This window comes from Orcinus orca, chromosome 2, assembly GCF_937001465.1.
Source record: "Orcinus orca chromosome 2, mOrcOrc1.1, whole genome shotgun sequence".
Taxonomy (NCBI): domain Eukaryota; kingdom Metazoa; phylum Chordata; class Mammalia; order Artiodactyla; family Delphinidae; genus Orcinus; species Orcinus orca.
The window spans coordinates 73,889,724-73,903,469 of record NC_064560.1 but is presented as its reverse complement, the minus strand read 5'-3'; the positions used below and the strand labels follow the sequence as shown (position 1 = coordinate 73,903,469).

Below are 13,746 nucleotides of genomic sequence, written 5' to 3'. Positions count from 1 at the left end.
GCTGGGCGCCCAGAAAGCGGGAGCATGGAGGCGGAGGCCGCGGGCAGGACTGCAGGTAAGCGGAGCTGGGGCCAGGCCGGCCCGGAGCCTGCCCTCTTCCTTCGCGGTCTGCCGCGCGGGCCCCACCCCACGTGTCGGGTTTCAATGGCTGGGCTGGCCTGAACGCTCCGGGCCCCCGCGCTGCAAAACGAGACTGTAAACAGCGCGCCGCGGCCAGGGAAACTTTCCCCGGAATTGGCGCCAGGGCGCCGCGAGCCGCGCACCTGTTGCCGCCGGGGAACGAGATAGTGGGCGGCCCTGGATGTCAGGGGCGAGACCACCCCCGGGAGGGGCAACCCCCGAGGGGTCTCCGTCACTGCCCTCCCGGCCGTCCCTAGGACCCCCAGCAGCCGGGACCCGATGGCCTGGCCTGGCGAACTCCTTGCCTTCCCTTAGCCTTGGTGGTCTTGTCTGTGAAATGGGAAGCGCACGGTGGGGAGGGTTCGGTAAAGCAGCTCGGGGGACGGCGGGTGCCCTTGTTGCCCCTGTTCGGGGACTGCCAGTTCTGGCCCCCGGCCTGGTGCGCGGCGGGCGTGCCGCCCCGGGCCCTGCAGGCCAGCAGGGGAGCCTGGATTTGCGGGCGCGCCCGGGAGCCCGCCTCCTCCCTCGCGTCCCATGCCTGTCCCCTCTCCGGAGAACCGGGCGAAACCGTGAGACTTCTGAATTTGAAAGCACGTGGGACAGATCCCCGAAAGAGTTTCCAGCAGTCCTGAAAAGGAAGGAGTATTTGGATGGGAGCAAGCATAGGGGCGTTTGATGCCGAAAAGTGCCTCTTTCCCTCCTGCATCTTTCCTTTGTTCCCCCGGGGACCCGCGGCACGTAGGGCCCCTTGGCTGGGTGCTCATGTCCAGTCCGACCCTCGCTAGAGCCCTGCGCCCACGTGCAGTCAAACCGCAGATTGGCCACTTTCTCCCACCACTCATCTCTAAGGAAAAACTCAATCTTACAGAGGCTCCTCTGCCTTTTATTAGAAGCCAACGGCGGTGGATTACTTGTTATTGTGACCTGCATTCAAAAACTGTGACTTTTACGTTGTTTTTCCCGATTTCAAGTGAGGGAGTTAAGGAGAGAAGGTGGCCACTGTCACTTGTATGAATTACTTACATTCCTTGTCAAAGTTTTCATTGGGCTAGAGATTGAGAAAGGGTTTTGTCTCTAGTTTTAGAGGGAGAAGTACTATTTCGTTTTTTATTTTTCTGTGGTCCTTTCTGGAAAGTTGGTTAATAGTGAGTGCTGTTGCCAGTTTATTGTTTGAGAACTTGGGCAAGAAGAAAAAGTGACTTGCTCTTTTGCTATCACCTTCCTCACCTGCAAAACGGAGAAGACTTTGCCCACTTCGGGACTTACTGTACAGAAATATCTCATATATTTTAAACACTTAGCTGGTCTGCACACAAAGCTGCTCAGTTTAGCTTTCTCCCTTCCCCTCCCCCTCCGAGTGGTACCATGAGTCAGAAAGTTCCTCCCAACTAGTGCCTTAGAGCTGTGCTTATTCTACCCAGCTTTACTGTTTTAATGGGAAAAGTAATGGTAATTTCATCTTCTGGAAAAGTGTAGTTGGCCTAAACGGTTTCAGGATTTTCCTGTATTTATGTCGGCGTTTGCTGTGGCTTTCATGGTTGCTGATGGCCCAGATGACACACAGCAGTTGCACATTAATCATTTCCACATGTGCTAGATCCTAATGGATGGGAGTTTTACATAGCTGAATCGATGCCTGAGCTTTGATAGCCCATTTCCAAAAAGGGCTTCAGCCAACCATGCATACGTGGGAATCCTTTTTCTTTGAGCAGGGAAGCATGAAACTGAGAATTGTGCTTTCAGGTAAGGCTGTGTCCCGGTCCCCACTTAGTTCTAGCACTAAAAGGTAGGGAAAGGGCACATGACATTCCCGTGGGAGTTGCCTCTGTATCTAGATGAGGTTCCTCAATATTGGTGTGTCTGGGCAGGGGTAGCCTCAATAATTCAAAACATACCCCAGGGCCACACACACATTCTCTCTCTCTCTCTCTCTCTCTCTCTCTCTCTCTCTCTGAGTCTGTATGTATTTTTAATTTCCCTGATACTGAAGACCGTCTTAGGTTCCACCAGACCATCAGTTGCTGTCATTTCAGCTTGGAGTATAGTAGAAAGGAAGAAGAAAGTCAGACACGACCCAGTTCTGTTACTCCTCTCATCCTTTACCTTGAAGTTCCCTCATCTATAAAATAAGGTCTTGACCTGCCGCATAAGGATTAGATGAGACCTTGTGTTCATCAGAGCGGACTGCTGGGCCCCTTGTGAAATTTTGAGTAGACTCAGAGAAGGCCCTTTATTTTGCACCCCCCCTTCTGTTTACACAGCAAATGAAAGCGTCTGTGAGAATTACCTGTTTTATGATCTCCATTTAGGCAGTCAGTTTAGTGTTCCAGTTTTGAAAAGTTAGGTGCCAGACAGTTTGCAGTGGTAATACAAGCAGAGCTTTATAGACAGGAAAGCTAGCAAGCAAGGAGGAAAATCCGGATGACTCCAAAGCTTGGGTTGGGACAGTGGTGATGCCACTAAAGAAACTGATTCTGGGAGGGGGAATACATGATGCAGTCTAAACACGGTGACTTCAGAATGTTTCAGTAGCTTCCCGTTGGAGACACTGAAGAGTTAGTCAGAAACACTGACGCTGGAGCAGAGGAGGAATCTAGAAAGGCCAGTGCTGGCCCTTTTGGGGCCCTGTTGGGGACCCCTGTTGCCAAGTGGGAGGAGCACAGCAGTTGGAGGCGTGGCGCGGGCATCTCCTGGGAGATGGGAGGTGGGGAGGAGCTGAGGGCACAGCCCGAAGGCTCAGGGAGGGAGAAGCTCTGAGAACCTGATGTTGAGACCCAAGGAGGAGAGACTGAAAAGAAAAAAGCCCATGGGGGCAGGGCCTGGGGCTGAGGGAGGCCTAGGCAGGTGCTGACTGCATGGGCTCAGAAGGAGGGTCAGGGAGAGGGAGAGGCCAGCAGGGAAGGGGGTCGGCATGTCACATGACCCTGAAGGGGGTCAAGCATAGCTGATGTTTCAGGGACAAGAAGAGGGAGAAGGCTGAGCTTGAGGTGGTGATATGAGTGTGGGGAGGTGGCTTTTCCCTTGCGTTTTTGGTGGAGGAGACTTGAAGACACTTTTAGTAAACTAACCCTTAGGAGCACTTTTCTGCCTGCTGAGTATTGCTCTAAACCCTTTCTAAGCGTTACCTTAATTGATCCTCATAGTAAATAGTAAATGTAGATACTATTATTATCCCATTTTACTGGTGAGGAAGCTGAGGCACAGAGATATAGTCACTTGCCTAAGGTCACCTGGCTAGTAAGTGGTAGTGCTGGGATTTCAATTGGGGGGTGATTGGTGGTGGTGGTCTGACTCCCCAGAGAAAGGGACTTAAAATGAGGGTGATGTCTGCCCCCCTTCCCCCTGCCCCAAACCGAAATGGAGGCTCAGGAACGTGATAATCCATGAGCTAGCTCCTCAGAGATGACCTCATGTTAACATAACACTTCAAAAAAAAAAAATCAAATATTCATCAGTCATTTTGCATCTTCTCTAGTTCAAGGTGTAGAAGTGTCCTTTTAGAGGAACAGGGACCTGGCAACTTGGAGGAATCTCAGTTCCTGAGGGGCAGGGCCTCACTGGGGTTATGACAGAGGGCTGGGCTGGGCACTGGGACTCCTGTCACTAAGTGCTTTTGTGCCCTAGGTGAGTCTCCATTCCTTCATCAGGAGGGGGGGGAAAGGATAAGATGGTCTCTAAAACTCCACTCGGCCATGAAGTTTGTCAGTTACTTCCTGTCACTGTAACCAGACTGTAATCCTACTGAGGGCAGGACCCTTACTGATGTTTCTGTCCTAGTGCCCTGCTTGCCGCTGGCACATGGTCAGAGCCCTGTGAGCTTTGGATGGAGGAATCATTTCCTTTCAGGTGCTGGTGAAGACCTTTGTTGGTTCCCTGGCTACAGGAAGGGTTGCTGGGAGGATTTTACAGATTGTGTGTTTTAGGATGTGGGGTGATTCAAGCTGGCCTGCCACCCCTGGGGTTGAGTGCCCCTGGTCAGCCCATCCCCTGGGAAATGTCTTTCTAGGGGTCCCACTCTTCTTGGGAAGGCCTGGTCCGCAGTGAGTCCTCCTAATGGCCTGGACATTTTGTATGTCCCCTGTCTGTTGGTTGTGATTCTTTGCCGTATAATGGAATCCATCCTATAGATGGTCGTTGTTCACCCCCATCTCTAGACATCAAGGGGTGTATTATGTCTGTATTAAACAGGGATCTCTGCTATACTAGGCCAGGCCAGAGATGGCTGCTGTCCTGACCTCTGGGTTCTGCCGTGGCCTGGCAGGATGGAGTGAATGACCAGGCGTCCAGGACTCGGGCTGGGCAGTGGGAAGGCAGTGGGCACTGAAGTGTTGTCTTTCTGACCTTTGAAACCCTAGTCTGGTGACCGGCTGACTGGCCTTAGCTGGGTTCCTGACAGCAGCTGGCTCCTGGCTCCTCTGATGACATTCTTATTTGTAGCTCAGCTCTGGGAAATTCCAAACAGAGGATTATAGAAAAGAGCTGTGTTTTCTTTTGTGTTGTGTGGTATAGAAAGCAATTTTAGGACACAATTCAAGCACACTTGTTGGTCAGATGCCCCTGGTCCCGTGACTTTTAAAGTCAGGGTTATTGTGGGGGTTAAGTGACTGTCAGTAGCAACTGAAGGTCCAGGGCCTTTGAATAACGTTTGTTAGGATGTAACAGCTGTGGTTTACAAATTCCATGCCTTTTAGTGCACCCATCCTCTGTTGTGGGTGTTTCCTTTTCCAAGGCCGACGATCAGCAACCTTCAGTGGGGGTGGGACACACAGCATGTGTATATAAAGGCCACTGTCTGCCGAAATCCGGGCATGTCTCTCTCCCTGATTCTTTGGACCACTCGGAACCCTTTCGCAGCAGACCCTTTGCATTCCCTGTGCCCGGGCAGTGGCTTCGCTTCCTGCTTAAACCAGTGCCTATTATCTGTTGAGGCACAGAATTATTTCGATGCTTCTTTGCTCCTCCGAATCTGGGCAGCCACGGGGGCCACTGGGAATGGCCTGAGGCTGAGGGCTGGGGGCTCCTGGGGAGGGCAGAGGGGAAGGTTCTGTCCATGTGTGTGTTGGGGGCTCCCAAGGCCCAAACCCTCCTAGACTGCTTGGTTTCCTTGTCTTGCAGAAATTAAGACAAATGTGTTTTTCTTGGAAACCGAGTCTCTAACCACTACTCGCAAGTTCCACTGACAGAGAAAGCTGTATTCATTTACTCAGTGCATTTTGCAGAAATAACCCCTAATTGGAGTCCCTGAGTGTTTCATTCAGTGATAAGTGCTTGAGAAGTCAAAGTTGTGGGGATGCCATCATTGCAGAGACTTCTGCTCACAGTGCTGTCTCACCGCCCACTGTGCTCTGTGAAATGCTGCTTAGTGGACCAGGCTTGGTGAGTGTATGTATGTGGGGCGAGGCATATAGGCTCAAGCAGTGAATTATACTCAGTTGTTCATTTTGACCTATGTTTTCCAGCAAATGATTTCTTTAATGCATGTGTGTTGCCCATGTTTGGTCTATTAGAACGTCCTGGAAAAACATTTTTGTAAGCTATGCAGAAGGAAAAGAATTGCTCTGTGTTTCTTCAGAATACATGATAACTGAGTAAAAATATTATTAAGATATTCAAAAATGCTTGGTCAATACACTAATAAAAATCTGTCCTTGTGCAAAAGCATAGTCTAGTTACTTGTTGGCGAATATATATATTTTTTAACATCTTTACTGGAGTATAATTGCTTTACAATGGTGTGTTAGTTTCTGCTGTATAACAAAGTGAATCAGCTATATATATATACATATATCTCCATACCTCCTCCCTCTTGCGTTCTCCCTCCCACGCTCCCTATCCCACCCCTCTAGGTGGACACAAAGCACCGAGCTGATCTCCCTGTGCTATGCGGCTGCTTCCCACTAGCTATCTATTTTACATTTGGTAGTGTATATATGTCCATGCCTCTCTCTCACTTCGTCACAGTTTACCCTTCTGCCTCCCCCTGTCCTCAAGCCCATTCTCTATGTCTGCATTTTTATTCCTGTCCTGCCCCTAGGTTCTTCAGAGCCATGTTTTTTTTTTTTTTAATTTTAGATTCCATATATATGTGTTAGCATACGGCATTTGTTTTTCTCTTTCTGACTTACTTCACTCTGTATGACAGACTCTAGGTCCATCCACCTCACTACAAATAACTCAATTTCATTTCTTTTTATGGCTGAGTAATATTCCATTGTATATATGTGCCACATCTTTATCCATTCATCTGTCGATGGACACTTAGGTTGCTTCCATGTCCTGGCTATTATAAATTGAGCTGCAATGAACATTGTGGCTATTATAAATAGAGCTGCAATGAACATCTTCTTTATCCATTCATCTGTCGATGGACACTTAGTTTGCTTCCATGTCCTGGCTATTGTAAATAGAGCTGCAATGAACATTGTGGTGCATGCCTCTTTTTGAATTATGGTTTTCTCAGGGTATATGCCCAGTAGTGGAATTGCTGGCTCGTATGGTAGTTCTACTTTTAGTTTTTTAAGGAATCTCCATACTGTTCTCTATAGCGGCTATATCAATTTACATTCCCACCAACAGTGCAAGAGGGTTCCCTCTTCTCCACACCCTCTCCAGCATTTATTGTTTGTAGATTTTTTTTTTTTTTTTTTCGGTACGCAGGCCTCTCACTGTTGTGACCTCTCCTGTTGCGGAGCACAGGCTCCGGACGCACAGGCTCAGCGGCCATGGCTCACGGGCCCAGCCGCTCCGTGGCATGTGGGATCCTCCCAGACTGGGGCATGGACCCGTGTCCCCTGCATCGTCAGGCAGACTCTCAACCACTGTGCCACCAGGGAAGCCCTGTTTGTAGATTTTTTGATGATGGCCATTCTGACTGGTGTGAGGTGATACCTCATTGTAGTTTTGATTTGCATTTCTCTAATGATTAGTGATGTTGAGCATCCTTTCATGTGTTTGTTGGCAATCTGTATATCTTCTTTGGAGAAATGTCTGTTTAGGTCTTCCACCCAATTTTGGATTGGGTTGTTTGCTTTTTTTGATATTGAGCTGCATGAGCTGCTTGTGTATTTTGGAGATTAATCCTTTGTCTGTTGCTTCTTTGGCAAATATTTTCTCCCATTCTGAGGTTTCTCCCATTCTTTTTGTCTTGTTTATGGTTTCCTTTGCTGTGCAAAAGCTTTTAAGTTTCATTAGGTTCCATTTCTTTATTTTTGTTTTTATTTCCATTTGTCTAGGAGGTGGGTCAAAAAGGATCTTACTGTGATTTATGTCATGGAGTGTTCTGCCTATGTTTTCCTCTAAGAATTTTATAGTGTCTGGACTTACATTTAGGTCTTTAATCCATTTTGAGTTTATTTTTGTGTATGGTGTTAGCAGGTGTTCTAATTTCATTCTTTTACATGTAGCTGTCTAGTTTTCCCAGCACCACTTATTGAAGAAGCTGTCTTTTCTCCATTGTATATTCTTGCCTCCTTCATCAAAGATAAGATGACCATATGTGTGTGGGTTTATCTCTGAGCTTTCTATCCTGTTCCATTGATCTATATTTCTGTTTTTGTGCCAGTACCATACTGTCTCGATTACTGTAGCTTTGTAGTATAGTCTGAAGTCAGGGAGCCTGATTCCTCCTGCTCTGTTTTTCTGTCTCAAGATTGGTTTGGCTCTTCGGGGTCTTTTGTGGTTCCATACAAATTGTGAAATTTGACAAATATGTTTTTAATCATAAGAATTAAATATGAATATTGACAGATCATCTTGTTTTCATTTCTTGCCTTTTTTTAAATTGAGATTTTCCCCACCCTGGCTCTAATTCCATTTTTTTCTCTCTCCTATTTTGAAATTTAATATCTATATTTCTATTCTCTTAGGGGTTTGACATTTTAATGTGCATGTTAATTCTAATTAATTCTGAAATTAATCAGTTTTAAACTTTCTCTGGAATCATATAAGGGCCTTGAAATGCCTTCACTCAGATTACTTCCTTCCCAATTTCTGTGCTATGTGTTATGTAGCACCTTAGTTCTGTTATTATTTTTTTTTAAACCTCCTTAAATTAGAAGTTTCTGTTTTGTATGGTCAGCATTGGCTTGGGTTTTATCCAAATGTTTCTCATTTTCTTTGCTCCCATTCCTTCTTCTTCTTTTTTTTTTAATATAAATTTATTTATTTAATTTTTGGCTGTGTTGGGTCTTCATTGCTGTGTGTGGGCTTTCTTTAGTTGCAGCAAGTGGGGGCTACTCTTTGTTGCGGTGTGTGGGCTTCTCAGTTACGGTGGCTTCTCTTTGTTGTGGAGCACAGGCTCTAGGTACGCGGGCTCAGTAGTTGTGGCACACGGGCTTAGTTGCTCCGTGGCATGTGGGATCTTCCCGGACCAGGGCTCGAACCCATGTCCCCTGCATTGGCAGGCAGATTCTTAACCACTGAGCCATGAAGGAAGTCCCTCCTATTCCTTCTTGACTGACTTCCTCTTGAGGTCAATTTCCTTTCCCTTGATAATAGGCATCCTTTAGAAATAACTTTAGGGAGGATCTGTTGGTAGTAAACTCAGGTTTTGTTTTTCTAAAATGTTTTTTATTTCACCTGCATTGTTGGAAGTTAGTTCTGCTGAATGGAGGGTGAAAGTTATTTTCCTTTCGCACTTTAAAAATGTTCTTCCATTGTCTCCTGGCTTCCATAGTTGCTGTTGAGAAGGCAGCTGTCAACGAAGCTGTCCTGTTGGGAGGATGTGTCTTTCCCTTCTGGCTGCTTTCATGGTCACCTTTTTGTATTGGGTTGGTGAAAAGGTTCATTCAGTTTTTTCCATAAGATGGCTCTAGTAGCACTTAGTTGGCTTTAACTTCATTTGAAACAATTTTGTTAGATTGTATTGTGACAGCTGTCATATCAGCATGCATTTAAAAAAACTTATCAAAATTGGTGAATTTTTGTATAGCCATTTTAATATTGAAGATAGAAGGAAAAAGCAACATTTTCAGCATATTATGCTTTATTATTTCAAGAAAGGTAAAAAGGCAACTGAAACACAAAAAAATATTTGTGCAGTGTATGGAGAAGGTGCTGTGACTGATTGAACGTGTCAGAAGTGGTTGGTGAAGTTTTGTGCTGGAAATTTCTCACTGGATGGTGCTCCACAGTTGGGTAGATCAATTGAAGTCGATAGTGATCAAATCGAGACATTAATTGAGAACAATCAACATTATACCATGCTGGTAGATAGCTTACATACTCAAAATATCCAAATCAAGCATTGAAAATCATTTGCACCAGCCTGGTTATGTTAATGGCTTTGATGTTTGGGTTCCACATAAGTTAAGTGGAAAAAAACCATCTTGACAGTATTTCCACATGTGATTCTCTACTTAAATGTAACGAAAGCATTCCGGTTTTTAAAACAAATTGTGACGGGCGATGAAAAGTGGATACTGTACAATAACGTGGAATGGAAGAGACTGTGGGGCAAGCGAAATGAACCACCATCAACCACACCAAAGGTCAGTCTTCATCCAAAGAAGATGATGTTGTGTATATGGTGGGATTGGAAGAGAGTCCTCTATTATGAGCTCCTTCTGGAAAACCAAATGATTGCTTCCAACAAGTACTGCTCCCAAGTAGACCAACTGAAATCAGCACTCGATGAAAAGCATCTGGAATTAGTCAAAAGAAAATGCATAATCTTCCATCAGGATAATGCAAGACCACATGTTTCTTTGATGACCAGGCAAAAACTGTTACAGCTTGGCTGGGAAGTTCTGATTCATCTGCTGTGTTCACCAGACACTGCACCTTTAGATTTCCATCTATTTCGGTTTTTACAAAATTCTCTTAATGGAAAAAATTTCAATTCCCTGGAAGACTGTAAAAGGCACCTGGAACAGTTCTTTGCTCAAAAAGATAAAAAATTTTGGGAAGACGGAATTATGAAGTTGCCTGAAAAATGGCAGAAGGTAGTGGAACAAAACGGTGTATAGGTTGTTCAATATATTTCTTGGTGAAAATGAAAAATGTGTCTTTTATTTTTACTTAAAAACTGAAGGAACTTTTTGGCCAACCCAATGTTTGTTGTTTTGCAGCTTGACCACAGTGTGTTTAGGAGGGGAGTTTTCTTTATTTTTCCTCCTTTGGGGTTGGTTGGGATCCCAAAGTCAGAGGACAGGTGTCTTTCATTAATTCTGGAAAAATTTCAAACAAATTTCATCAAATCTTGACTCTTCCTTACTGTTTTTTTTCCTTCTGGAACTTCAATTACATTGTTGGTAGACCATATCATTCTACTCTCCGTCTCTCTTAACCTGCCTTTCATGTTTTACACTTGTTCTGTCTTTCTGTGCTGCATTTCTGGGTAATTTCTTCAGATCTATTTTTCTGTTCATTGGCTATTTCAGACATAAATTTCTAGAAGCTCTACTTTCTTTCCCCCTTTAAATTGTTATGGGACAATTTAAAAAATCTTGGCCCTTTATATTCCCTATTTAAAGTTCTTCAAACATATTTCATATCTCTATCTTCTGTATTAGATAATTTCAGTATCTGCAGTCTTTATGGGTCTGAGTCTATAGTTTGTGCTCTTTTGTGGCAGTTTATTTCATCATATGTTAGAGATTTTTGAAATCAGGTCTGAATGACCCCGAAGCTCTTGCCCTCGTGCCCAAACCTCACTCTCTATGTGGCCTGATGTTGGGGAGGTCTGATGAGGTGGCATCATTTTGTGGGTGCTTCATCTGTGTTTTTATACTGGTTCAGTTTGTAATACCTCAAGGAAAATAGTATTTTTGAATAATGTACATCTTATTCTTCTGTTGGCAGGTTCATCAATTTCCCCCTTTGGAAAGAGCTAGGATCTTAACAGAAATTAGACTGTTTCCAATGTTAGTTTATAAATGTCACAATATGAAAGCTACTAGTTGAATTTCATTGACTTATATGAAGTGGAGGGGTTAAAGCAGAAAGTCAGCTTAGCCCCTCACCTCACACATCCATCTAGCAGCAGGTTCTGCCATGTCCACTGCTAACATCTAGCTCAAGCCTGCCATCTCCTTCTCATCATCTAAACTGCCATCATTAGTCTAAGCCATCATCATCACTTGACTCAACTTGCACTGCCCCTGGTTCGGATTCCTGCTGCAGTGTGATCTGGAGGAGGCAGCAAATACACAGTCCAGTTATCATGCCCCACTGGGGACCCTTCAGCATCCTCCTACTGCATTCTTCTTGAAACCTGAAGTCGGAACTTGGCCAGCGTCCTATTACTCTAGCCCCTGTCTGCCTGCTTCCTGTGACCTTGCTCTTCTCCCCTTGGCCAGCCATGCTGCAGGCACACTGGCCACCCTTGAGCGCTTGGACTCCCTCCACTCCTTTCTTCCTCCTGCAGGGGCTGTTCCTTCAGTCTGGGTGGCTCTTGATCTTGCTCTGCATGAGGCGAACATTTTATTCTTCAGTCCTTCTGCTTAAAGGTTACCTCCTTAGAGAGACCTTTGCTGGTCATCCTGTCCTGTCTCCCACCTCCCTTGTCACTCGCCTCCCTCCATGCCATGGGGGTATTAACTGTTTTTATGTCTCCCGCCCAGGCGGTAAGTTCTATAAGAGCAGAGGCCACTTCTGCTTTTTCACCACTGTATCGACTAGCACTTAGCACAGTGTCTGGCAATAGTAGGAAAGTTCCTAAATGATGACCATGATTGTTTTATATTATACATTATAAAATAGCTTTATAGCAGAAAGTTTTTTCAAACCTTTGCTGTGGTGTTGGTATTGAATGTGATCAGGGTCTGATTAGACCTCTTTCCAGGACCGTAGGGTATCAGGAAGACCTTTGTCTAAGCTAAGGTCACCCTTGGGCAGGGACCCTGGGAGCAGATATCATAGAAGCCTCAGGGTATTACTACTACTACTACTACTACCACCATCACCACTACTACAGTACTATTACTACTATTATTATATTTTACTATTACTACTATTATTATATTAAAAAATATATATATATATTATATTTTTTAAAAAGTAGTTTTTTTTCCCCCAAGCCTTAAAGTACAAATGACAATGCACACTCAGTCTGTCCTCTTTTCACTGCTGCCACCTCCCAGCTTCTGCCTCTTTCTTGGGAGTATGGCTCAGATGGACAGTGGGCAGAGGTGGCATCATTGCCCTGTGATGCAGGTGCTGTGATGAATCCTGTGTAGGTAGCCCATTTAGACCACATCAGCCTTGCCACTTATCTCTTTGTGAATTCATGTCATTCTAATTCTTACAAGCTTTTAAAGTAGTTGTTAAAAGTTATTAATATGTGGGCAAGAGAGTTAATAGACATTTCTCCAAAGACACACAAATGGCCAGTCAGCACGTGAAAAGATGCTCAGCATCACTAACCATTAGGGAAATACAAATCAAAACCACATCCATTTGGATGGCTGTTATCAGAAAAAGCAGAAAATGACAAGTGTTGGGTGAGAATGTGGAGAAATTGGAATCTTTGTGCATTGCTGGTGTAAAATGGTACAGCCACTGTGGGGTATGGCAATTCTTCAAAAAATTAAGCACAGAACTACTGTATGATCCAGCAATTCCACTTCTGGGTATATCCCCAAAAGACGTGAAAGCAGGGACTAGAAGAGATATTTCTAGATCTGTATTTATGGCAGCATTATTCACAATAGCCAAAAGGTGGAAGCAATCCAAGTGAACATCAACAGATGAATGGATAAGCAAAATGGGGTGTGTGTATATATATAATGGAGTATTATTCAGCCTTAAAAAGGCAGGTATTTTAAACAGTACTATACTGAGCACTAGCTGCCTTTTGGTGCTAGTACACAATGTGTGGTCCTTGACACAATATAAATTAGTAAGTACACAAATTGGTGAAAGTACTTCTGGAAATCTCAAGATCTGGGTTTGAATCTTAGCCCCATTACTAACTTTCCATTTTGAGAATGTTTCCACTTCTGAAAAATGGGGTCAGTTCTTTGTTCTTTCTTGACTTCAAAGGGTTGATGTAAGTTTCAAACAAACGAGGAAGTGTGACAGCCCTTTTGTTATCTGGAAAATACTGTACAAATGTAAGGTATAAAAGGGTACATTTTAATGTGAGAACATATCGCTATTTTTCTAATGCTTTCTCTCCCAACTAGTACTTGAGAAACTTTGTTTATCCACAGAAGGCAGAATGTTAACTTTCTTTTATATGTCTTCAGTTTAAAACTGGGCTGGTACTAACGTGGATGCAAATATTTCTATTAGGCAGGTACCTCTTCATCTACTTTTCAGTTTTACACAGAAGAGACCCGTGCCCTTATAAAATGTAGCTTTCTCAACACATTTCCAGACATTGGGAAGTAACTACACTTTCCCTAAGCGACTCATTGTCTAGGTTTAAGGTAATCCCATTCTTCTCCATTCATTCTCCATGTGGGGTAGTCCGGGTGATGAGGCTGAGTGCTTAAACAGGGGGCACCAGCTTAATCTAGAATTGGGTCATGGAGACTGAGGACTAGTCTACTTTCAGCTCTCCTTGTTGCTTTGCACAGGGCTGAGCATACCAGATAGAGACCTAACTTTGTCCTCTTCAGAAATATTATTGTTAGCAGTGTAATAGATGGACATATAGGGATGTGATTTCTGGATGAAAGTTTA

The 13,746-nt window shown here is 44.4% G+C and overlaps 1 protein-coding gene across 1 annotated transcript in view; it reads left to right on the top strand.

Annotated features, from left to right (window-relative positions):
• The window catches only part of FAM169BP (Protein FAM169B), a 91,128-nt gene continuing 77,382 nt past the window's right edge, over window positions 1–13,746 (top strand). Inside the window, exon 1 of the mRNA XM_049706109.1 lies at window positions 1–55. The gene's annotated coding sequence lies outside the window, so the exon portion shown is untranslated. The remainder of the gene's footprint in view (window positions 56–13,746) is intronic.